General features: G+C 39.8%; 1 non-coding gene across 1 annotated transcript; it reads left to right on the top strand.

Moving 5' to 3' along the window:
* Positions 1-14,532: 14,532 nt before the first annotated feature.
* LOC112717020 (small nucleolar RNA R71) lies at positions 14,533-14,636 on the top strand. The gene has a single exon (XR_003160544.1). It is a non-coding gene; the product is annotated as a small nucleolar RNA R71 (small nucleolar RNA).
* Positions 14,637-16,327: the final 1,691 nt, after the last annotated feature.

A 16,327-nucleotide genomic window follows, 5' to 3' on the forward strand; every position in this document is an offset into this window, starting at 1 on the left:
GTGACAAACAAATTTTTTTATGAAAGGATTATTGTTGGTTTAGAAACTATACTTGCAACGAGATTTTATTAGTGAAATTCTATACCATCAATTTTCCTCTCATGAAGCTCTTACCTAACCTATAACCTATTTAATTCTAATGCAAACCTAACTACCCATTCTTCACTTTTTCACACACTCATGCATTCTCTTTTTTATCACAACACATATGTATTGATTATTAGTGAACTTTACTTTGGGGCATTTTGTCACCCAAAAATGCTGATTGGTCGTACGACCTCCCCACACTTAAACATTTACACCGTCCTCGGTGCATTCAAAGATGAGCAAGGGGGTACGGAGACTTTCCGGATTTTCACCTTACACACAAGAATGAAAATAGTGGTTGATGGTGTTTTTGTGGAAAAACGAATTTCCAACACACAAATCCAACCGGCAAGTATACCGGGTCGCATCAAGTAATAATAACTCACAAGAGTGAGGTCGATCCCACAGGGATTGATGGATCAAGCAACTTTAGTGGGTGATTAGTTTAGTCAAGCTAACATTTAAGTGAGAATTGTGGTAGAAAAATGTAAATATCAATGAACTTAAATTGCAGAATGTAAATAGGCAGGAAGCTTAAAGAACAAGCAATGTAAATTGCAGAAACTTAAATGATAATAAATGTAAATTGCTTGAATCTGAAATGGGTTAGGGATGTGGGATTGCAGAAATTAATCAAGGAAAAATAAATTGCAACAAGTAGAAGAGTAGAGGATTGATTCAATGGAACTAGATCTTAACAGAAAAGTAAAAATGCCTTGAAGAGTAAACAGAGAAATACTGGTGCTTAATTTGCAGCAAAACAAGTGCTTAAGTTGCAGCAATTAAAAATTGGGTTCAAGATCTCAGGAGTAGAAGAGACTAGATAACAAGTCTAGATCTCAAATCCTTCCTTGATTCAACAAGAACAGTTTGCAGCATAAAGAAGAAAATTGAATTGCAGAATTAAAGAGAAGATGAAGCAGTATGTGAATTTCAATTATGCAAAAAAAGTAAACAAGAGATCTCAGGGTGAGATTGAAACAGAATTTCTTCAATTCTCTACCCAAGATTTAAAGCAGAAAAGAAACTTAAAGGAGAGAGCTATCTATTCCTAATGCTCCTTATTGGAGCCAACCTTCCCTCCCTAATGGAGCCTCGTTGATGCCTTTATATAGGCTTTTCAAAGTGAAAATGAAAATGAAATTAAAACAAATTACAAAAATGAAAATCCTAATTTAATTGATCCATGTGCCTTTGAGTGATGATGTGGGCTTTGCTTGCTTTGGATTTGAGGAGAAATGGGTTTGGTTGGCCTTGATTCAATTTGGAGAAGAATTGAATTTAAATGAAATTTTGGTTGAATTTTGGCCCACGTTGCTCCCAGGAGGCTGCCCTGCCCTTGTGGAGGGCAGGGCAAAAAATGGTGCATGCGTCCCTTGGTGCGTGCATGATGCTGCCCTGCCCTCATGGAGGGCAGGGCGGAACTTTTTGGTGCGCCAGAATGATGCCTGTGCGTGCTGCTGGTGCTGCCGAGTGATGCCTGTGCGTGCTGCTGGTGCTGCCGAGCCTTCCCTTGGTGCGCCAGAATGGTGCGTGTGTGTGCATCACCAAAATGCTGCCCTGCCCTTGTGGAGGGCAGGGCAGTGTGCCAAGGCTGAAGCTCCGTGTTCGAAACTTGGGTGACGCGCACGCTACCTCTTTTCCTTGATTTTCTTGGCACCAAAGTAAGGCTTAGTTTCTTGCTTCCTCATGGTGCCGTGTTCGATTCTTGTGGCAAGCAATTGGGGGAGCAATTTTTCTTGATTTTCCATGAAGAGCACGACATTGCCCTGCTCTCCAAGAGGGCAGGGCAGAAAATTGAACGCTACTTTGTTTTGGAGTGAGGTTCCAGCTTCGAGCCTTGGTGGAAGCACTTTGGTTTATTTTCGCTTATTTTTGGCCCTTAAAGATGCCTTTCGTTCCTGCCCCAATTGTACGCCAAATATGGATTCCTATATATCGTTGGAAATCTCTGAATGTCAGCTTTCCAACGCAACTGGAAGCACATCAATCGGACGTCTGTAGCTCAAGTTATAGCCCTTTGAAGTAGGCATGGTCATGCTGTGAGCGGCCAGATTTTAACTTAGCGAAAATTTGCTCCAACCTCACTTTGTTTCATCATGATTCTGCCCTGCCCTTGGCAAGGGCAGGGCAGTGTGCGTGCTGGTTGCTTTCTCCTTTGATTTGGTCATAGGCCACGCTTTTAAAAGCGTGGCCTAAGGCTCCAAAGTGTGCTCCAACTTCAAAGTGTGTCCCAAAGCTCTTTTTTTTCTCCTTTTTTTGTGCTTCTTTGCTTCTTTTTCTTCTTATTTCCTACAAGATTTATAAATTTAAAAGATCAAGGAAATATACCATTTAATCACAAAAGCATTCAATATTTAAGCACAAATCATCAATTTCTTGTATGAAAAAGCATAGAAAAATAGGTATATGATGACATGTCATCAGTGGTTATATGTTGTAACCACACAATTAGGCTCAAAACTCACATGCTTATGTGTTCTTAGCTCAAAACATGTTCCACAATATATATAATTCAAGCAAGTTCCAAAAAAATTTTTACTCAAATCAATTCGGGTGCTCTATAGATAAAATCCTTGAAAAATTTCATTATTTTGACTAAGCTTATTATATATATGCAAAATAAGAAAATGCATCTAAAAATTCTAAAAGACCTAAAAATCAAATGCTAAAGTGTTGGGATTAGAAATTTGTCACCAAAAAATGCCGATTGGTGGGACGACCTCCCCACACTTAAAAAGTTTGCACCGTCTTCGATGCATTCAGAGATGAGCAAGGGCGTACGGCGACTTTCCGGATTGCCATCTTCAGCTGGTGGATCAACCGGTTGCTGTGTGTTCTTTCTCCCGCTTCTATTTTTACTTATGATGACTCACCCATGAAAAAAAGAAAATAGCACAGTAAGATGAGAGAATGCAAAAGCAAGGCAGCGTAAATTCTTGGAATGAGGTAAGAATCACTAGAATGAAGTGAGTGAATTGGTGTGACACCGATGAAAAATGGTGTGTGAGTGCTATGTTGCATGCAGTTTAGAACACGCACTAGCATAGAAGCTATGTCACAATTACACAAAAGAAGTAAGCACTTCACTTATTCTAGTGTGCTTGAGATACTCTAAAGAAAGCTTGTAGGTTAAACAAGTAATAAAGATGTATAGAGGCATTCAAGCAATAGTCAAGCAATTGTGAAATGGATAAGGTATGGACATAGATTAATATGCAAGTAAACTTAGTGGACCAATTGAAATATAGAGCTCACACATCAAACAATGACACATATTGAAGTTTGTTTGCAACACCTAAGTGACATAAAAGTGGAAGATATTGGTGCTATGGAACTTAGGAAAAGAGAGATAGAAATTAGAATCAATCACATAGCAAGAATGGTCTAAAAAGCTTAGAAGGCTAAAAAATTAGGGATGTCAACAGGACAAGACGGGGGCGGGGGAGGCCTCTCTACTCCCCATCCCCGCCCCCAGATTTACTCCCTATCCTCGTTTCCATTCTCCGTCATGGGGAAATATTGCTCCCCATCCCCATTTCCCATTAGGCCCCATTCCCCGCGGGACCCCATTCCCCATCTCTCTAATAGTTTAGACTAATTATTAATTTTCACAGTAGAGCTAAAAGTATCCATCCTATATAAAAATAGCAAGATTTTATACAAAAATCCAAATGTCAAGATGGTGACTTTCAAAATGACATGGTGGGAGACGTCATGGCGAGGCAGAGCACAGAGCAGTGGACGAGATAGGGGACACGACATCAGAGAGGAGAATGGACACGACGACAAAATTGTGAAAAGGAACGCCACGAATATAGAGAACGACACGGTGAAGGTGATGGAACAGTGAGGGGTGACAATACGGTGAGACGAGAGAGTAGCGAGGGGGTGGCTGCAAAGAGGTTGGATGGAGTATGGATAACGTTAGAGATCTATGAGCTAAAGAAGGGTTATGCAAATAAGGATTATGAATTTTGAGTCTCTTTCTATATATATATGGCATGTAAAATGACTAAAAATATATATAAGAAATAAACTATTAAGGACAATTAAGCAAATTTAAAATTTTGGGGATTAGCGGGGATAGGGCGGGGATCCCCACTCAGGACCCCGCGCCTGCCTCAGGGGAGTTTTGTCCCCCATCTCCATCCCTACGGAAAAAATTTCCCACAGTCAGATCTTCATTCGAAGAAGTTTCCGTAGGGATCCCCGTTTCTCGGAGAGTTTTGCCATCCCTATAAAAAATATATCACTAGGTAAGCTTATGATCCAGTTTCACAATTCTACATTCTCAATGCATGAAACAGGTGACTTAAATAAAGATTAATCAACAACAAGCATCACCTAATAAAAAATGCATTGATACTACATAATTGCCTCATCATAGATAATGAAATCAAATCACATGCTGGCCAAAACATGCAATTCAGAAGATTTAAAATGCTTTGAAGGCAATGTCACATGTACTTGGTGTTAAAAAATATTAGGTATGAAGAGTTCAAAACCAAGTAATAACTTGTGACCTCAATAAAAAAATCCAATAATGAAAATTAACAACAATGCTAAAATAGCATCAAGTTAATAATAAGCAGTAATAAACAGCAAATACAATTAATAAAATCCAACACTTATCGCCTAAACAAAAATTAAGCTAACTAACTAACTAACTACTAACAACTAACAAACTAAAGAAAATAATGGTAGATGGTGAATGGTAGTGGTGGATGACTAAAAGAGGAGAAGAAAAGAAGAGAAGAGAAGAGCAGGGAAGAAGAGAAGAAAAGAAGGTAGTGAAACAGGCAGGGGGTCACGCGTATGCGTCAGGTCACGCAAACGCGTGCATGGCAAAAACAGGGTGCGACACGTACGCATCGTCAACGCGCACGCGTGAGTGAAGAGAGAGGAATGTGATGCGTACGCGTGGGGAAAATTTGTGCTAAACGCACAATTTCAGCACATTATTCGCACAACTCTTTGGTTTTTGTACTGCACCTGGAAATTTTTAGGTGTCACGCATACGTGTGGGCGAGGCGTATGCATGAGGGGTTGGAAACTTGGGTGTCACACGTACGCGCAGGTGACGTGCACGTGTGGTTGGGTGCTCGATTTTTCAAAATTTTCCAATTTCTTGCACCAAACCAAGCATTCCAAACATCCAAACAGCTACCAAAACACCATCAAACCTTATTTAACATACTAGACTCCCAAATAACTCAACAAACTAAACAAAACATGAAATTAAGCTAATTTACCAATATGCACAAAAAGGAAAAATAAAAAGAGTTTACCATGGTGGTGTGTCTCCCACCTAGCACTTTTGTTTATTGTCCTTAAGTTGGACTTATGGGCAGCTCTCATCAAGGTGGCTTGTGCTTGAATTCATCCTTGAACTTCTACCAATGCTTGAATCTCCAATAAGCTCCACCATTTCAAATCATTTGCATCAAGCCTTGATGGAGTTCTTCACAAGCTTGGAGCTCCCAAAGTTGATCCACATCTTGTAATTCGGGATCCCGAATCTTGTTTTCACACCCATCTTCAAGTTGATCATCATGATTCCATCCGGGTGGTTTAGCCTTAGAATTCTCATTTAGGCATCCAAACACCTTCCTAGATCCTCTCAATTGAGTACTACACCATCCCTTGCACTTAGACTTTGATAACTCAACCATGGTGAACCTTGAATTGTGATGCCTACCACTAACCAACCTTTTCTTGCTTTTCATTCCACAAAGAGCTTTAAGTTGAGAATCCATTTCAAGCAAACCATATTCAAGTGGAATTACAAAGCTTAGAGATAAGAGATTTTCAATGGAATTGTAATTTCCACTCCTTTGTATTAGTGAAAGAATGGATTGTTGCTTAAGGAGGGGGGCTTCTAATGGCATTGTAATTTCCACTCCCTTGTACTCTTCTTTGACTACCTCCACCTCTTGACAAGTGATAACTACGATTTTTGAAAATTGCACGATCGGCAAAAATTCCTTCCGGCAAGTGCACCGGTTATCGTCAAGTAAAAACTCACAATAGAGTGAGGTCGAATCCCACAAGGATTGGTTGAGTGAGCAATTCGGATTAGAAGTGTGTTCTAGTTGAGCGGAATCAAGATTTAGATGAGAATTGCGGAATGTAAACTTGCATGAATTAAAGAGCGAGAAACTAAATTGCTGAAATTAAAAGGGGATAGGGGTGATTGCATGAATTTAATTGCAGAATGTAAAGAGAAAGTGGTAGATCAGAAATGGGGAATTCATTGGGTTTCAGGAGATATTGAGATCTCCGAACCAAAACATTTTTATCCCTTCCTCAACCAATGCATTCATTGAATTTTGCTTGGCAATCTTATATGATTGGATCCCAATCCCTTGGTTCACCAATTCTCTCTAAAAACAAACAAATTCCCAATCCCTTGGTTTAAATGTTCATAAGAAGAGATGATGATCGATCACTGATTATACCACACAGTTTCATGAACCACAATTTGGTAGGATTACATGTCACAATATCCATCCAAACCCCAATCCAATTCACTGTGAGAAAGCTTCTCTAGCATGAATCCTCCATTCCTTTCCCAAGGTTCCGAAGGATTCCAATTATGGATAGTTTCTTTCCCAAGACAACTAACCAATGGAATTAGATCGAGAAGCTTTCTAACAAAATTCAAGAGAAAAGATTGAAGAAGAAGATAAAAATTATTATTGATTCATTGAATTACAATAGAGCTCCCTAACCCAATGAAAGGGGGTTTAGTGAGTCATAGCTCTGAATTCAATTACAAAAGTATGAAAACTAGCAAAATGATCTAAAAAGTCTCCCCCCCAAAAAAAGTCCTTTCTAACTTAAATTCTATCCTATTTATACACTTTCTAAATTGAGCTTCTGTTGTGTTTCTTGGGCTTTGAGGCCTTTCCTTGATTTCCTTTTGCTTTGGGTTTATGATCCATAATCCTGATGAGGCTGCTGATCCAATTCTGTAACATTCATTGAGCAAACTTAGTGATAAACAAGTAATGACACATGACTCAACAAATTGAAATTCCAAACTCATCAATTCTTCAGGCCCAATCCCATAAACCATGATATTTAATTGGGTTTCATACCAGAGTACGTTTAAGTTAATGTTTGTGCTCAAATTCTAACTTAAACTGCAAAATTCTTTGGCCCAGAAACCTTTTCAATAGTGGCGTTTAAGTTGTAGTTTAAGCTTCAGTTTAAGGTTAAACTGAAGCTTAAACGTGGAAATGGAAGAAAGCAACCCAGGAGTGTGAAATGTCGAACACGTTTAAGCTTCAGTTTAAGGTTAAACTGAAGCTTAAACGTGGAATTGAAGAAAGCAATCCTGGAGGGTGGAATGGTCGAACACGTTTAAGCTTCAGTTTAAGGTTAAACTGAAGCTTAAACGTGGAATTGAAGAAAGCAATCCTGGAGGGTGGAATGGTCGAACACGTTTAAGCTCCAGTTTAAGGTTAAACTGGAGCTTAAACGTGGAAATGAGAAAGTAACCCTGGAGGAGAAGAATAGTCGAACACGTTTAAGCTCCAGTTTAAGGTTAAACTGGAGCTTAAACGTGGAAATGCTCCCTGGTGCATTTCTCATTCTGGCGTTTAACTTACAGTTTAAGGTTAAACTGGAGGTTAAACGCCAGTTTCAACATTCCTCAGCTTTCATGATTTTGGCGTTTAAGCTCCAGTTTAAGCTTAAACTGGAGCTTAAACGCCACTTCCCAGCATTATATGGCTTGGCAGTTTAAGTTCCAGTTTAAGCTTAAACTGGAACTTAAACTCCACATGTGATATTCAAGCTTCCTTTATTGATTTTGTTGCTTCCTTGCCTAACCTCTTCTTCCCTGAAATCATCCAAACAACTGCATCAAAGTCTTGCAAAATTTCATGAGAAATCTTCCATTCATAGCATTCAAGTAATATAACTAAAAACTCATGGAATTTGCATAAAAATCATACTGTTTGGATGGTCCATTGCTTTGTTATTCATTTAACCATTCTTGGTTACTTTAAGCTCAAGAAAATGCATAAAACAACTAAAACTAACAGAAAAATGCTAGTGAAACTAGCCTAAGATGCCTTGGCATCACAACACCAAACTTAATACTTGCTTGTCCCTAAGCAAGTCCTGAGTTATTTGAGAAGAAAGTATGAAACAGAAAGCAATTACATTGGCTATATTAGCAAGCATTTGAAGTTCATCAGAAGGGTTTTATGCAGAAAGTTGCAGCATCACTTTTTCATTCTTATCAGGTAAGATTATCACTTTTTCATTGCATCCATCAAACACTGCTATGGCCTCTTGTTATTCTTATGTCTTTGGCACTTTTCCCTTCTTTGTTTTTCTTTTTCTTAGAGCTCCTTTGCTCCTTGTTTGCTCAGTGTCATGTGTTGCACAAGCCTTTGGCATTTTCTTTTTCTTATCAGTGCACTACACATATCCACTACAGGCATTTTAGTTCACATTTCTTCTTGAGACATTGGTGCCCAGCACCTCTTTGTGTGACTAAATGTTTTGTATTTAGGTTGTTCTTGATAATGGACTTTTGGTTGATAATCCCGGGTTAGTTAACCCAAGTTACCAAGTGTTGAAACACTCCTCAGAACCTATTCATCCAAGCATATCCTTAATACATAAACACCACAGGCATTTGTCTCAGAAGTTCAAACCATTGGTGCCTAGCTTATTTTCTCAATTTTTTTCTTTTTGGTTGCCCTTTTTCAGTGGCTTTTTCTTCTTCTTTTTCTTTCTTTTTCATGGCCAAAGACATTTATTCATCAAGATCCATAGACAGTATTCAGACTTCTACACAAAATGATAATTCTACACTCAATTTCCAGTGATCTGACTTAAACAATCAAGCATGCATACCACCACTTAATTCTACTTGATTTGTCACTAATTGAGCCAAGTTACTTTTGTTCAAACTTTTCTTTTATTTTTGGAAACAGAACAAGCATGGCAAGCATTTGTTTAAGAAGGTGAAGTTATATCCAAACATTTAGGCATTCACTTTATTCAAAGCAGTAAACCAACACTCATACTAAAAACTTCACATTCCAGAAAGATTCAACAATTACAGTTTAAACCAGAACAAGCATGCTTTTGTTTGCCTTTTAAAGAATGGTCAAGGAACAACACCACCTTGTGAAATTTCTTGTTTTCTCTTTGTTGCCAGGAAACAATTTGATTTCTCCTTCTTCTCCTAGTTGTTGCTTCATGTTCTTTCTAAGATCCTTGTTTCCTTTCCTGCAAAGAGTGATGAAGTTGCTTGCTTCTCAAGCACTTGAGTGGTTAGCTCAACTATGTATGGGCAAGTGTCTGAGTCTTAAGTTGGTGTGTGAACACCAAACTTAGTCTCCTACTTACTCCTCTGCTCTTTGAATCCTTGAATTCTCCTTGGAATGAAGTTGCTGCTAAGGATTTTAAGCATTTCTGTGATTGCTTAGAATGGTTGTTCCTTTCATATAATTCAAAGGTTGTTGTGTTCAGTTGATCTGTATGGTGGAACACCAAACTTAGAGTCACACATTCCCCTTTGAATTATTGATCCACGAATTCATTGTTTGGTGTGAAACACCAAACTTAATTCTTTGCAATACTCAGAAACTACTTCACCTTTTTATTGAAACAAATAAAAGAAACAGCAAAGGAGTATTACCTCAGGTTGGGTTGCCTCCCAACAAGCGCTTCTTTAACGTCATTAGCTTGACGGTCAGCTTCCTCAGTTGAGGTGATATTTAACCTTGTCTTTCTCCTCCACATCTCCCAAGTAATGTTTGAGTCTTTGACCATTCACAGTGAAGGTTCGTTGTGACTTTTCTTCCATGATTTCTACTTGTCCATATTGGGAGACCTTGGTGACAAGGAATGGTCCAGACCACCTTGATTTTAGCTTCCCTGGAAATAGCTTCAGCCTAGAATTGTAGAGCAATACGTTTTGTCCCTCTTCAAATTTCCTTGGGGCTATGTTGCTGTCATGCTTCTTCTTTGCTCTTTCTTTGTAAATTTTGGCATTCTCATAAGCTTCAGCTTTGAATTCTTCCAACTCTTGAATTTGCAACATCTTTCTTTCTCCAGTAGCTTTGCTGTCCAAGTTCAAGAGTTTCAAGGCCCAGAATGCCTTGTGCTCCAACTCCAGTGGCAAATGGCAAGCTTTTCCATATACTAGTTGGTAAGGAGACATTCCAATTGGTGTTTTGAAAGCTGTCCTATATGCCCAAAGAGCATCATCTAGCTTAATCGACCAGTCCTTCCTTGAAGTTCCCACAGTCTTTTCCAGGATTCTTTTGAGTTCCCTATTAGATATTTCGGCTTGCCCACTTGTCTGTGGATGGTATGGTGTGGCTACCTTGTGTTTGACTCCATATTTTAGAAGCAATGCCTCTAATGGTTTGTTGCAGAAGTGGCTTCCTCCATCCCTGATGATTGCTCTTGGAACCCCAAAACGGCAAAAAATGTGTTTTCTGAGGAAGTTCATGACTACCTTATTATCATTGGTTGGAGTTGCTATTGCTTCAACCCATTTGGAGACATAGTCTACTGCCACAAGAATGTAATTATTTGAGTATGAGGTGGGAAAGGGTCCCATGAAATCTATCCCCCATACATCAAACAATTCAAGTTCCAGAATGAATTGTTGTGGCATTTCATTTCTTCTTGGCAGGTTCCCCGCTTTCTGGCATTCATGGCAGTGCTTCACTAGTTCCTTTGCATCTTTGAAGATAGTGGACCAATAAAAACCACACTGCAACACCTTAGCTGCTGTTCTTTCTCCTGCAAAATGTCCTCCATAAGTGGAGCCATGGCAGTCCCATAAGACTTCCCTTCCTTCTTCCTCTGATATGCATCTTCGGAGTATACCATCCGAACATTTTTTGAACAAGTATGGTTCGTCCCAGATGAAGTATTTGGCATCATTTACCAATTTCTTCCTTTGATGCTTGTTAAATTCCAACGGCAAACTCCCAGTGGCCTTGAAGTTTGCTATGTCTGCAAACCAGGGTGCTTTGTGAATTACCATGAGTTGTTCATCAGGAAAGCACTTATTTATATGTGTGCTTTGTGTGCTTCCTTCTTCACATGGTATCCTTGATAAATGGTCTGCCACCTTGTTCTCTACACCCTTCTTGTCTTTGATTTCAATGTCAAATTCCTGTAACAAAAGAACCCATCTAATAAGTCTTGGTTTGGATTCTTGTTTAGCAAGTAAGTATTTTAAAGCTGAATGATCAGTGAAGACAATGACTTTAGATCCAATGAGATAGGATCTAAATTTGTCAAATGCAAATACTATTGCCAAGAGTTCTTTTTCAGTGGTTGTGTAATTCCTTTGGTTATCATTCAAGACTTTACTGGCATAATAAATCACATGTAGCAAATTGTCTTTCCTTTGTCCTAACACTGCCCCAACAGCAAGGTCTGATGCATCACACATCAGTTCAAAAGGTAAGTTCCAATCAGGTGGGGCAATGATAGGTGCAGAGGAAAGTTTTTGCTTCAAAAGTTCATAGGCTAGCATGCAATTTTTATCAAATACAAAGGGTGTATCGGAGACAAGCAAGTTACTCAAAGGTTTGGCTATTTTAGAAAAGTCTCTAATAAACCTTCTGTAAAAGCCAGCGTGTCCCAAAAAACTCCTAACTGCCTTGACATTACTTGGTGGAGGTAGTTTTTCAATGAGTTCCACCTTAGCTCTGTCCACCTCAATGCCTCTATTAGAGATTTTGTGGCCAAGGACTATTCCTTCTGTGACCATGAAATGACACTTTTCCCAGTTTAATACTAGGTTGGTCTCTTGGCATCTCTTAAGCACCAAGGCAAGGTGGTGTAGGCAGCTAGGAAAAGAATCTCCAAACACAGAAAAATCATCCATGAAAACCTCAATAAATGTTTCAATCATGTCCGAAAAGATGGACAGCAGGCATCTTTGGAAAGTGGCAGGTGCATTGCACAATCCAAAGGGCATGCGTCTATAAGCAAAAACTCCATATGGACAAACAAATGATGTTTTCTCTTGATCTCTTGGATCAACTACTATCTGATTATAGCCTGAGTATCCATCCAGAAAGCAATAGTAAGCATGTCCTGCAAGCCTTTCAAGCATCTGATCCATGAATGGGAGTGGGAAATGATCTTTTCTGGTGGCTTCATTGAGCTTCCTGTAGTCTATGCACATCCTCCACCCAGTGACAGTTCTTGTGGGTATGAGTTCGTTCCTCTCATTTGGCACCACAGTTATGCCACCTTTCTTGGGAACTACATGGATGGGACTAACCCATGGGCTATCAGAAATGGGGTAGATTACCCTTGCCTGCCATAACTTCATGACCTCCTTTTGTACCACTTCTTTCATGACGGGATTCAATCTTCTCTGAGCTTGAATGGAGGGTCTAGCATCCTCTTCTAACAAGATTTTATGCATGCATATGGATGAACTTATCCCCTTCAAATCAGCTAGGGTCCATCCAATGGCATCTTGATGAGTTTGTAGCACCTTGATCAATTCTTCTTCCTGTTCTTGGCTCAGGGCAGAGCTAATGATAACAGGATGGCTCTCATCACTACCCAAGTATGCATACTTGAGATTAGGGGGCAATGCTTTGAGCTCAGGTTTTGGTGCTTCCTTCTCTTCTTTCACTCTCTCTGGCATGCTTGGCATGGTTGTTTCAGCAGCCTTGATGTCACTAACTTCAATATCCTTGGTGAACTCCTCCTCTGCCACTTCCTTTGTTGTTTCCTCAAAGGTTTCTTGTACTGCAATGTCCACTACATCCACCCTCATGCATTCCTTTAGTGATTCTGATGGATAGCTCATTGCCTTGAATACGTTAAACACCAATTGCTCATCATGTAGTCTAAGAGTGAGTTCATCCTTTTGGACATCTATGATGGCTCCAGCAGTAGCCAGGAAGGGTCTTCCCAGGATTATCGAAGCTTTGGCTTCTTCCTCCATATCTAACACCACAAAATCGGCAGGAAATATAAAATCTCCCACCTTCACCAACAAATCCTCAACTATCCCATGAGGGAACTTAAAAGTTCGATCTGCCAATTGGAGGGCCATTCTTGTTGGTTTGGCTTCCTCAATCTTCATTCTTCTCATCATTGTTAGAGACATCAAATTGATACTGGCCCCTAAGTCACACAAGGCCTTCTCCACCATGACTTCTCCTATGATGCAGGGGATTTGGAAACTGCCTGGATCCTTCAATTTCTGAGGCAATTTGTGTTGAATGATGGCACTGCATTCTTCAGTCAACAACACAGTTTCATCATTTCTCCAGCTTCTCTTCTTGGTCATTAATTCCTTTAAGAATTTTGCATAGAGTGGCATTTGCTCTATTGCCTCAGCAAACGGAATGTTGATTTGAAGCTTCTTGAAAATCTCCAAGAATTTGGAGAATTGGCCATCCTTTTCACTTTTCATCAAACGTTGAGGATATGGTGCTTTGGGTGTATAAGGCTTCAGGACCTCTTTTTCTTTTTCTTTTGTTGCAGACGGTGTAAAAGATTGTCCCTGTTCCTTGTCTCTCACATTTCCTTTGCTTCATCCTCTGTGGTTTCCTTTGAGATCTCCTTTAGCTTCTTTCCACTTCTGAGGGTTATGGCCTTACATTCTTCCTTTGCAATAGCCTTGGCAGCATGAGAAACGCTTGGCCCAGGGGTTTGCTTAGACAAATACCCAATTTGATTTTCTAGCTTCTGGATGGCAGTTCCTTGGTTTTGCAAGTTAGAATTTACTTCTTCCTTAAAGGCTTTCAATTCGGTTATGTCTTGACCCATGGTTGCAAGCATTCCTTCTATCCTGTTTAATTGATCTTGAAATTGTTGGTTCGGATTAGGTGGGGCAGGTTGATTATTTTGGCCATGATATGGTGGTTGGGAGTAAGTGTTTTGTGTGGCTTGGTATGATCTTTGGTTGGAGTTTTGGTATGTGGAATTGTTATGTTGGTTGGGGTTGTAAGGTTTGTGGTTTTGTGGTTGGGTTTGCTGGTTTCCCCACCAAAAGTTTGGGTGGTTTTTCCAGCCTGGGTTGTAAGTGTTGGAATGTGGATCATATGGTTGCCTTTGTTGGTTTCCCACATAGTTGGCCTCTTCCCAATCACCTCCTTCAGTGCTTACTTCCTCTTGATCTTGTGTGTGTATTGCAGCCACTTGATTTGTTTTTAATTTCCTGGTGAGCTCTGCTAGTTGCTTGGCAAACACCTTGTTTTGGGCTAGAATTGTATCAACATGGTTCAGCTCCATGACTCCCTTGTGTTGTGTCTCTCTGAAGCATAGTAGTACTCATTCTCAGCCACTGTCTCAATCACTTCAATGGCTTCTTCCACAGTCTTTTTCCTGTTCAATGAACCTCCTGATGAATGGTCTACAGCCTTCCTTGATTCATAAGAAAGTCCATCATAGAAAATATGCAATTGCACCCAGTCATGGAACATGTCTGGTGGGCATTTCCTTGTCAAATCCTTGAACCTCTCCCATGCCTCGTAGAGAGTTTCACCATCTTGTTGTCTAAAAGTCTGAACCTCAGATCGAAGCCTATTGACCTTTTGTGGGGGGTAAAAACGTGCCAGAAACTTGCTTTCCACCTCATCCCAGGTTGTTAGGCTCCCCCTTGGGAATGATTCCAGCCACTTAGCTGCCTTGTCCCTAAGTGAAAATGGGAACAAGAGCAGTTTATAGGCATCTTCCTGGACTCCATTGGACTTCACAGTGTCGCAAATTCTCAGGAATTTTGTGAGATGTTGGTTTGGATCTTCATTAGCACTCCCACCAAATGAACAATGATCCTCCACCAGTGATATTAGCTGTGGTTTGAGTTCAAAATTGTTGGCCTGAATGGGTGGTTTCTGAATGCTGCTACCACAATTCCCAGAGGTTGGGTTTATGTATGAACCAAGAACCCTCCTCTCGGGAATGGCATTGTTTCCATCAGCTCTCTCATGGTTGTGAACTTCTCTATCCATGTTGAGATCTAGAGCTTCCTCAAAATTGTCCTCAGATTCTCCTTCAGATTCTTCTTCTCTCAGTACTCTCTTCCCTCTTGCTTCCCTTCTAATTTATGAAGGGTCCTCTCTGGTTCGGTATATGGAGGAGTTGATGTCTCTCCTCTCCTACCTGTCATACAAGAACACAGCACAGGCAACAAACAAGTGAAATACTCTTGGTTAATGGAAGAGTATGGTTAGAGCAGTTGAGGAATTAATTCAAATAGTTAGTGGGTCAGTGAGTTAGTTGCTTGAATTTAAAGGCATAAAGAAAGAAAGCAAGTAACAGAGTGCAGAAATTAAAATTCAACAAGTAAATTGAACTGAATTAACAAAACAAGAAAAATGCTCAATCTAGTTAACTTCCAATTTGAGAATTGTCAATCGAAAACCAATCCCCGGCAACGGCGCCATAAACTTGATAACTACGATTTTTGGAAATTGCACGATCGGCAAAAATTCCTTCCGGCAAGTGCACCGGTTATCGTCAAGTAAAAACTCACAATAGAGTGAGGTCGAATCCCACAAGGATTGGTTGAGTGAGCAATTCGGATTAGAAGTGTGTTCTAGTTGAGCGGAATCAAGATTTAGATGAGAATTGCGGAATGTAAACTTGCATGAATTAAAGAGCGAGAAGCTAAATTGCTGAAATTAAAAGGGGATAGGGGTGATTGCATGAATTTAATTGCAGAATGTAAAGAGAAAGTGGTAGATCAGAAATGGGGAATTCATTGGGTTTCAGGAGATATTGAGATCTCCGAACCAAAACATTTTTATCCCTTCCTCAACCAATGCATTCATTGAATTTTGCTTGGCAATCTTATATGATTGGATCCCAATCCCTTGGTTCACCAATTCTCTCTAAAAACAAACAAATTCCCAATCCCTTGGTTTAAATGTTCATAAGAAGAGATGATGATCGATCACTGATTATACCACACAGTTTCATGAACCACAATTTGGTAGGATTACATGTCACAATATCCATCCAAACCCCAATCCAATTCACTGTGAGAAAGCTTCTCTAGCATGAATCCTCCATTCCTTTCCCAAGGTTCCGAAGGATTCCAATTATGGATAGTTTCTTTCCCAAGACAATAACCAATGGAATTAGATCGAGAAGCTTTCTAACAAAATTCAAGAGAAAAGATTGAAGAAGAAGATAAAAATTATTATTGATTCATTGAATTACAATAGAGCTCCCTAACCCAATGAAAGGGGGTTTAGTGAGTCATAGCTCTGAA

Source organism: Arachis hypogaea, chromosome 1 (genome assembly GCF_003086295.3).
Source record: "Arachis hypogaea cultivar Tifrunner chromosome 1, arahy.Tifrunner.gnm2.J5K5, whole genome shotgun sequence".
In the NCBI taxonomy this organism is placed as follows: domain Eukaryota; kingdom Viridiplantae; phylum Streptophyta; class Magnoliopsida; order Fabales; family Fabaceae; genus Arachis; species Arachis hypogaea.